At 45.7% G+C, this 10346-nt stretch overlaps 1 pseudogene; it reads right to left on the bottom strand.

Moving 5' to 3' along the window:
• Positions 1–9361: 9361 nt before the first annotated feature.
• Positions 9362–9787, bottom strand: LOC138444071 (protein MIX23-like; annotated as a pseudogene).
• Between the last annotated feature and the right edge of the window lie 559 nt (positions 9788–10346).

Raw genomic sequence — 10346 nt, 5'->3', positions numbered from 1 at the left:
TAAAAACCAGTAAGACAAAACTTTGAGCAAATAGAATAGCCCTGGGCTTACATGTTTTTATGTTTTCAGATGATGATGAGTGACTTGAATTTTGAGACCCCATTAATAATTCAGTGACTGCCTTCTGCCTATAGAACCAGAGGACCACACATGTACAGGCTGTGCATGTGTGTACATGCTGAATTAAAGTGCTGTCTAGCTGCCCGAGGACATCTGTACAGGCCCACGATTGAGGCCATGAGATGACTGGGGGCAGAATGACCTAGAAGCCTGCTGCATCTCACTCCAGGTCAGAGGCAAAGCGTTTAAGGTCGGATCAAGAACCACCCACCGGAGGATGTGACTTATTTCATCCTCCTTCCTGCTTCCACTGAGACTTAGTAAAAGCACCTAGAAGGAAAGGAGACAGGAAGGAAAGGACGGATGAAAGGAAGGGAGAGAGGGAGACAGCAAGAGAGCAACATTTGTGAGATGAGACTAAGCTCCTGACGGTGGAGATCTGGGTCTGGTGGTTTCGTTTTATATAAGACTTCACACACTTTTTCACTTAGTAAACTCTCAAGGTGTCTGTTCCCCTGGGAAACAAATGACAAAGCCTCAAAGAACCCAAGATCAGATCTTCTCTGTGACACCCCTGAAGAGCTCTACATCCCACCATTGTTGGGATGTAGCTTTTGTTGGATTAGCTTTTGTTGAAACTGATCGCCTGGGCTCTTAGCCACTCTCCACCTGATTTGTGACAGGATAAGGACATTTCAGGTTGCACATCTGATGGTCTCAGGCCAAGGGGAGAGAGAGCTAACACAGAAAGCTCCGCCAGATTCATTTTTAAAGCAATAAGCTTCTATCCCACGAGCTGCCATTTATTCAAAAGGTCATCTGTTCAAGTCCTTGGCCACTTGGCTTCCTCTAAACCATTTTGCAGATAACCTAACTTGGGAAAGAATCTCATGCCTGGGGTCAGTTTCTTTTAGGGAACATTTACTTAGAATTTGAATGAGCTGGCTTCCCTGGAGGGCCAGTGGTTTGACCTTGGCCTCTGGTCTGGCAGGGACTTATGGGTACACAGAGTCCTGGGTATCTGTCTGTGTCCCTACATATCTTGCTGTTGAAAGCTACGAGCATGTAAGTACCTTGCACCCCTACTGACCTCCACCTGCCGTTGAAATGATCAGAGACAAAATTCTCGGCAAAAGATTCCCAGCTGTGGAATTTGCAGTTGTTGGCATGTAGCCAGAGCCTGGGTCTGTCCGTTTTGTGGATCTAGGGTGAGGCAGAGGTTGAGATTCACCTGCTTGGTTTTCTTTCCTCATACAAAGGACCTTTCTAGAGTTGGTCTGGAGCCACACTAAACATGTATGGAGGGCTGACTCTTAATTGAGGACAGCCATGGGGCGAATGAGCATTAAAAATTGCCACTCATTCCACACACATGTCCCAGAGGTATTACAACCTGGGCACCGCAGCCCATTTTCAGTTTTCCAGGGTTTTCACACTGAGCGCAGAGCTGATTATTAGTTGTCTTCCTTGGCTTGCATCTGACAGGGCTTTTATCTTCTTCCACTAATAAAGAGGAGTCTTTCCCCCAGACAATGCGAAGAATTTCTTCATCACTCAGCCCAATTTTCCCCCTCTTGACAATGCAGTGTTCACATTTCTAAAGAAGCAGCTTGCTCTTCCATTTTGCCTGAACCCCCCGTGGGCATAGATCTTAATGTCTTTGCAGATGCCAGTCCCAATGAATTTATGGTGAGATTGCAAAGGGTAACAAAGGGCTGACGAACAAGGATAACAGGGTGGGATTCCCTGCTGCGTCAGAGCAGGACTGAGGCTGCGTTGCTGCCTTTGAACTTGCGGATGGGACAAGTGTTGCCTCCATCACCGAATGGCAGCGTTAGGTGCAGAAGGGGTCCTCACTGTTGCAGAGATTTCGCAGCTAAGCCTCCCAGACAACTGCACTTCCTTTCCCCAACTCAACTTCTTAAAGAAGCAAAGTCACCAACAGAAATCAGAGAGGATGCATGTTATGTCCAACTTCATTGTATTTAAATTAATGTGACTTGGTGGCCCCGTCCTACTTGGAGCAAGGAAGTCTGTCTTTCCTCTCCAGATCCCTCTCTTGGATAGAACCAGGAATTCCAGGGGCCCCCTTGGGATTCAGTGGGCAACCCTGGGATTCCTGGACCTACTCAGGAGAAGAATCTGGGGAGGTAATTGTCATGATCAGTGCAAAGGGCCCCATTCCCCACGGCTCTCCTTGCTCCCACTGTATGTACCCAGGGACAGGGTAAGAGAACCTTCAAGCATCAGCTGCCCACCCCACCATCCCCAGAAGCCCCTCCACTTTCCAATCCTCTAAGCAGGCTCACAACCACTCCAGTGTTCTTGCCTGGAGAATCCCAGGGACGGGGGAGCCTGGTGGGCCCCTGTCTATGGGGTCGCACAGAGTTGGACACGACTGAAGAGACTTAGCAGCAGCAGCAGCAGCAGGCTCACAGTCCTCTCCCTCAAATAAAAATCCAGTGATGGTTAATTCCTTGCTAAAAACACTCTAAAGAAAAAGAGTAACAAGGTCTCTTCTACAAAAGGCATGATAGACATAGACCAGAGTTTTAGAAAATCTTGAGGAAGGCATGCACCTCAAATGTTGGCTGAAATTATTTTTACTATAATGGTATGTTTTCCAAAGAAAGTATAAATATCTTGTGCTTATCCAACTATGAAAAGCACAAATTAAACACAAACAAAACTAAAATAAACAGCCAAATTCAATTTAACAATATTGATGGAACATGTCAGATAATAAGATTTAAACTGAAATGGAACTGCCACTTTTAGAAGTAATTAAAATAACTGTTGACATTTTCTGAGCAAATTCCTGGCCAAAGTATGAAGTGACTTATTTGTGTAACTCCACAATAGCTCCAGCGCTCAGTACTGCTGCTGTATGTCCTGTACTCAGCTGCTTCAGTGGTGTCCGACTCTTTGCAACCCTTTGGACTGTAGCTCACCAGGCTCCTCTGTCCATGGGATTTTTTAGGCAAGAATACTGGAGTGGGTTGCCATTTCCTCCTCCAGGCATCTTCCTGACCCAAAGATTGAACCAGAGTCTCCCGCAGCTCCTGCACTGCAGGCAGACTCTTTCCTGGTTGAGCCATCTGAGCACTACTGTTAGTTCCCATATTACTGAGAAAGACAATGGGCCCAGAGAGGTTAGATTATTTTTCAGATGAGGAGATTCATCTGAAAGGGTGCAGAGTCCAAGCTTCGAACCCAAGATATCTGACCCAGGGCCTCTACCTCTTCTCCACTCATGCGGAAGAAAAGATAACCAATTTGATATCTTCATATTGATTCTGAGAACATTCTCCAAAAAAGTCAAATTCACAGAGACTCAATCTTGCTCTCCTGTTCCATGTAGTGACTATTTGTAATGATTACCAACTTGTGTTGGGATGCATTATATGAACAAGGGAGTCATGTGCTAATCTGACTTCAGAAATTTTTGCCATGGCCTCTGTGAGGAATCATTGATCTCTAAATAAAGTTCGGTAATAGGTTATCTTACTCGATAATTTGCTGCCCTGGCGAAGATGTTATAAATGATGTCTCTGCTTTCCCAAATGGTCTAAAGACAACTGTAAGACTTATTTGCCAAATTAGTGTGTTCTAACTGGATGGCCCTTTCCTTCACATGAATGGAGGTAATAGAAACCTATGACTCTGCTAAATTTCTTTTATGTAAATAAGGGGTATGAACGTCTAGGCCTCTAAATGAATTCTTGTGGCTCCCTGTGGAGTCTGCTCCCAGAAGCCCACAGCCCCACACTTGCTTTAGAGTTAACTCTAAAAACATACACGTGGGGCTGGTGCACGGGGATGACCCAGAGAGATGTTATGGGGAGGGAGGTGGGAGGGGGGTTCATGTTTGGGAACGCATGTACACCCGTGGTGGATTCATGTCAATGTATTGCAAAACCAATACAGTATTGTAAAGTAAAATAAAGTAAAAATAAAAATTAAAAATAAATAAATAAATAAAATGTATTAACAATTTGAAAAAAATAAAATAAAATAAAAACATACACGCTACTACATATAGCGTAGGTAAACAACAGACACCTACTGTAGAGCACAGGGAACCCTCCTATTTATCTTGGAATAATCTATAACGGAAAAGAATCTGGGAATTCTCTGGTGGTTCAGTGGCTAGGACTCGGCGGTTTCACTGCTGGGGCCTGGACTCAATACCTGGTGGGAGAGCTAAGCCGTGAAACACAGCCAAAAAAAAAAGAAATCCAAGAAAGAATATATATATTTTCAATTGAAGCATTTGCAATGTACACGTATACATGTATAACTGAATCACTTTGCTATACACTTGAAACTAACGCAACATTGCAAATACTTCAATAAAAAACAATCTCAGGAGGGCTAACGTGAATTTAGGGATTAGTACAAAGCAGCCAATGCTGTCCGGGCCCTGCTTGCATTCCTGGAAGCTCACTGATTCATCGTCCTTCTCTGGCTGACTTTCAGCTGTCCACCTCTGCACTGAGGATTTTTTTTCTGAAACCATTCACTTTCCTGAATGTGGTCCTGCTCAGGAGTCGAAAAGTGATGGGGAGTTAACACCCCCACCCCGGACCCCAGTAGCAATACCTGGGCTTCCCTGGTGGCTCAGGGGTAAAGAATCTGACTGCAGTGCAGGAGACCTGGGTTCGATCCTTGGGTTGGGAAGATCCCCTGGAGTAGGAAATGGCAACCCACTCCAGTATTCTTGCCTGGAGAATTCCATGGACAGGGGAGCCTGGCAGGCTATAGTCCATGGGGTCGCAAAGAGTGTGTCTTGACTGAGCAACCAACACTTTCACTTCACTTCTTCCCCTGACTCCAGAGGCAACACTCAACCTGTAACTCTCGGGTGCTGGTGTAGGAATGCATCAGGAGGGCTCATGTTCCCAGGCTCTCTGAGTTTCCCTGCTGGTTTCAGCCACAGGCACCTCTGTGGGAACCAGGATCACAGCGTGCCCCTTGGCACAGTGTCCTTATCACTTGCCCATCTCTCGAGAGGTGCTCCCTGGACTCACCAGATAAACCCTTCGTACTTGCACTTTGTCTCAGGATCTGCCTTTGGAAAAATCAACACTACCACAGAAAGATAAGCTTCAGTTATGCAAACCTGCATGTATTTGAAACTAGACTTTTTCTCCAATGTTGCTCAAGAGTGAGGTCTACAACAAAAATCCACGCACCTTTTCTCTTCGCTGGGTGTTCGTGTTCATTCACACATACACGTTTCTTCTCCTTCCATTTTTCCATTCCTCTTCTTCTTTTTTTAACAGGAGTTTGGCTCATAGACTACTTAGGAACAACCAGGCATTTTCCCTTGAATCCTCCCAGCCCCCCAAATCAAACACTATTTTTTAAAAAGCAGCTATCTCCACCTAGCATTCAGATTTCTCCCAAGGCTTAGGAAAATGCCCTAAAACCCCCAAACTCTCTTAGCAAGAAGGGCTGCACAAACCTTCCCCTTGTGGAGTGTTCCCTTGGCTGTGTGGATCTGGGTTTTCAAGAGTCGGCTAGATGGAGAATGGAGCCTGGAGGCCTCCATTGCTGAGCGGGTGGACGCCCATCCCCATCCACTGCAGGAAGCTTCTGGGAATGAGCGCCCTTGGGCCTGGGTCTGGTTGGTTCAGCGCTGCGGAAGCCCAGGTGGATCTACTTGTCCCGTCTCTGGAATACACGGTCCAGTGACTACCGTGGTCCCCATCCCAGAGAGAGGCCCAGGGCCTCTGCTGTGCTGGAAACCTCTTCTCCCTGTCAGGGGGGCAGCCGCAGTTGCCAGCAGGGCACACGGCCTTCAGCGCCTTCCCCAAGAACAAACATCAGAAGCACTCGGTCAGCACACAGCTTCCAACCACGGGCTCTGATTCCTGAGTCAGCAGGGAGGGGCCCGGGGCTCTGTGCTTCACAAGTCCCCCAGCTGATTCTCATGGGCAGGCATACTAGGGAAACCACGGAGAGGCGGGCAGGGGCAGGTTCAGAGCAGACAGAACCCAGCTGGTCCAGTACATTCCCTGAGCGGACAGCCCCTCACATCCAGAATGCAGGGAGGGGTTGTCACTGCTAGCACGTGGCCTTGCCAGGGCCTGGATGACTTTGAGAATTCAATGAGGTGCTCGAACAAACAAGACTTGTCTAAAGCAACCCTCACAGCCCGGGTGACCTTTTCAGTGGCACTTAGGTTTGCTTCCTGGTTTGCGCTTCCCTGGTGGCTCAGACAGTAAAGAATCTGCCTGCAACATGGGAGAACTGGGTTCGATCCCTGGGTCAGGAAGATTCCCTGGAGGAGGAAGTGGCAACCCACTCCAGTATACTTGCCTGGAGAATCCCCATGGATGGAGGAGCCTGGCGGGCTACACTTCATGGGGTTGCAAAGAGTCAGACACGACTAAGCACAGCACAGCTTAGGTTTGCTGTAGCACCTGAAAACTGGACTTATCAGTCATTTTTCCCAGTTGAGTTAGGGAATAGGAATGAGGAAGCAGAGAAAAATGGGCTATCAGACACCAGAAAGGGTAGAGTTGAAGAAATAGTCTTCATTAGGAATTATTTGCATTTCTTTTTTAAATCAAAGACAATTTATACTGAAACTTCTGGGATGTTCCAAGGGTGTGAGGTCTTCCTCTTTCTCCAAAAGTGTCACAGTGCGAAATGTCTGCAGTTGGCTGGGATAAAGCAAGAGCCACAGGTCTGATTGGTTGAGGACCGGACCTCCTGACTCTCAGCCTTCCGAACCCTGCTCCCGATTCACCCTTTCCAGCCCTTCTCCCTTCCCACCAACTTCCTAGTCTCAGATCATAGACCTCAGCACTCGGCTCAGAGACACTGAGAAGCTCACCACTGCCCTTGAGATGAAGACAAGCAACTGTGAGTGTGAGCCTCAGCACCCCTCTTTGGCCCTACCCTAAGTCCAACCTTACCTCCTCACTGCTCATTGTGGGCCCTCTGTTCTTGCACTGTCAGGCTACTGGAGTTCTTGGAACGCGGTAGGTACAATCCCACCTCTGAGCATTTGTTCTCCGTAGGTTTTTGCGTCTCTTGTGTCTCCTGCATTGGTAGGCAGATTCTTTTCCACTGCACCACCTGGGAAGCCAATACTTGGATACTAAGCCAGGATTATTATTACGATGAGCTTTTGGACATTCAGATTGCAATCATGGCTTCTTCTTCTTTTTTTTTGAGTGTCATAATTTTTTATTGTGGTAAAAACACAAACATGAGAGCTACTCTCTTACCCTAAACTTTAAGTGCGCAATACAGTACTGTTAACTGTGGCCACAGGCTGGTACAGCAGATCTCTAGAACACGCTGTTCATGTGTAACTGACGCGATACTTTCTTAAGTCTGGGGGAGACAATAAAACTAGTGGCCCAGTTCTGAGAGGTGGTCCAGGGCTGTATCAGGCACGCCCTCCCCTGCCTCTTTCCTTTTGTGGATGAAAGATAAAACAAAGAGTGGAGGGTTCACAGCAGGGAGCGGCATTTGTATCATCAGAATGTTGCAGGCTTCTGCTCTCCATTCCTCCCCTGTCGCCACACCTTTGCACGTGACGCTGAAATCCTTTCCTTAAAGAGGCGCTGTCCGTTTCCCCAGCCCCTCAAATCTAGGATGGCTTTGTGTCTTGCTTGGGACGTGACTATGATGTGGCTGTTCCAGTTTCAGTCCTAAAATGTCAGGAGGTCCTGCGTGTTTCCTCTTCTCTTGCTCCTCCGTCATTGTCATGAGAATGTGCCAGGAGCAGCATGCTTGAAGGTGAGAGGCGGGGGACTGCAGGAGGTCAACCCAGTCATCCCAGTGAAGGCTGTCCTGCACCAGCTAAGAGATGCCCAGAGGTGTTGACAGAACTGCCTGAGGACCCCAGAGCATGAGCAATACATCCTTATTATTATGTGTCTCTGAGGTCTCATGTGGCTTGTTACACACTAGCACCCGACTGATATCTCTACATCAAAAGGAGTTTTTAAAACTCACAAATCTAGGGATTCCCCGGTGGTCCAGTGACTGGGACTCTGGGTTCCAATGCAGGGGGGCCTGGGTTCAATCCCTAATTCGGGGAACTAGATCCCACAGGCCGTGACTAAGACCCGGTACAGCCAAATAAATAAATATTAAAACCCACAGAAGCAACTTAAAAATACAGCAGCCTACTGTATACTCCCCCTTTGCCCCCTAAAACAGAGAATGGGTTTCTAGCTTGTTTGTAAATATATCCAATACTTAAGAAGCTGTTAACTATGGTGACTTCTGAGGAAACGACAAGGGTTGGAGGGGAATTTTCACTGGACCCCCCCCCCCTTGTTCTTTGGGAATTTGAACCTTGTGAGTGTTCCCTGCTTTTAAAACTGCATTAAAAATTCTACATGAATACAGAGCACTGAGCTATATATATCTCTAAAGGAGGAGGTACCCATTTCCGTACCTACAAAGCAAAGTCAGTGACAGAGACAACTATTGGAAAAGCTAAATCTTTCAGTGAATACAGTCAGATGTCTGGAGGCAATATCTAGGGGAGACTATCTAGACAATCTTGAAAGTCCAGGAACTTCGAAGATAGACGTGCTGATCTACAGCATAATTCTGAAGAGCTTTAGCATTTTCACAGCTAAACTGTGCTTTCCTGCTCGCTGACCAAAAAACGTACTAGATTAGAGACAGTTCTGTGGCTCTCAGTGCATTGGTGCAGAAGGATCACCCCTGCCTCTTCTTTCAGATGTAAATGGTCCAGGTCCCATCACAGAGACTGATGATAGGTGTGAGATGTGGCCCCAAAATGTCTTATATAAGCAGCTCAAATAATGTTCGTGGACCTCATTTTGAGAAACCATGTATTCACTACTATGTGTTCTCATCTGCTTTCATTGTACAGAAATCATGAGCCTTTGGTGCCTGATTCATTCTCCCTAAGTAGGAGATCATTTAATATGACAGGTAGTAAAGAAAAAAAAAAAAAAGGAATAAGCGAAATTAAGGACTCAGCAGTTTGGGTCAAGAACGGCAGAAGTGAGTCAAAGAAACAAAGCCCCCCCCGCCCCCCTTTTTGTTTCTACCCTGAGTCAGAAAATTATTTTAATAGTTACAAAAACATGTTTGTTTTTTTTTAAACAGAATCAGTATAAAATAGCTGTTGATTTCTCCATAATTATCAGAATTATTTATATGTGAGGTCTTGGCTAAGTGGGGCTGAAATCAACAAAAGTCTTGGACTGTTGGCTCAGAAATCCTCCTGGGAAGTCTACCGTGCTGTCAAGTTCAACTCTTAGGAGATGAGCTGGTCCATCTTTTAAAAGGTATCTTTTTATTCATTCTTTGCAGGCTTGAAGTGAATTTGGCAGTGTTCATTAAACACCTTCCGGCTCCCGTCATCGACCACCTCTTCAACATCCAGTTCTGACTGCATCCGTTTCAACTTTGTTCTTTTCTAACTTCCTTTAATAATGTTAAACCATCCAAATTCTTTTCTGTCTCTTCTCAGAGCTGTTTTACTACTGATAAGGTCTGAGCTATACACTTTTTTATGACTCTGTCCCAACTGACACAGGCCACCATCAATGACTCAAAGTTGCTTACAGATTTGGCTGGCATTAATTTTCCCTGGGAAGGAACCTGTTGGAACCGTGGTGTTTAATTCATGCGCTATTCTGTCATCAATTGCCCTCAACTTCAGTAATTCCTGGAACTCAGCGAACTCCTCTCAGCTCACACTGCCACTGGGCACCTCCATATTGGACCTAAAGCCCGTTTTTTAAAAAAGGAGCTTATGGAAGAATTGATCAGATTTTTCAAATACTAGATAATATATGGGTTACATACATAAATTCATTTTTAAGAATAAGAGGACTGACATAATTATGCAACAAAATCAGTCAGAACAAAGGTTTCTGCTTTGTTATGAGTAAATAATGTTTGCTCCTTGATAAGGAAGGAGAAATTCCAGAGGAAAATAAATGACCAGGCCTTTTGATACAAGTATAAAGTCTATCAGAGGAAAAAGTACAGCTCTGGTTATGTGTGTTAACAAAATGCTGTACTGAACGTTCTGGTAGCTGTTGAGGACAAATAAACACACTCTTGGCTTCAGAGTCTGGCTAAAGACATTTTTATGTTTTCAAGTTTTGTAGAATTCTAGGGTTCCACAGTAATTATGCAAGAAGTATGAACCTGTCAAATGCAGGTACAGACTGATAGAATTTTCTAACATTTTCATCTCCTGCTTGAATAACATATCAAGCACGAAATACTAATCGGTGGCTAGGAAATGCTCCAGAGTGTCTGCTTCAAAA

This window comes from Ovis canadensis, chromosome 7 (assembly GCF_042477335.2).
Source record: "Ovis canadensis isolate MfBH-ARS-UI-01 breed Bighorn chromosome 7, ARS-UI_OviCan_v2, whole genome shotgun sequence".
Classification (NCBI taxonomy): domain Eukaryota; kingdom Metazoa; phylum Chordata; class Mammalia; order Artiodactyla; family Bovidae; genus Ovis; species Ovis canadensis.
This window is presented reverse-complemented; position numbering and strand designations above follow the sequence as displayed.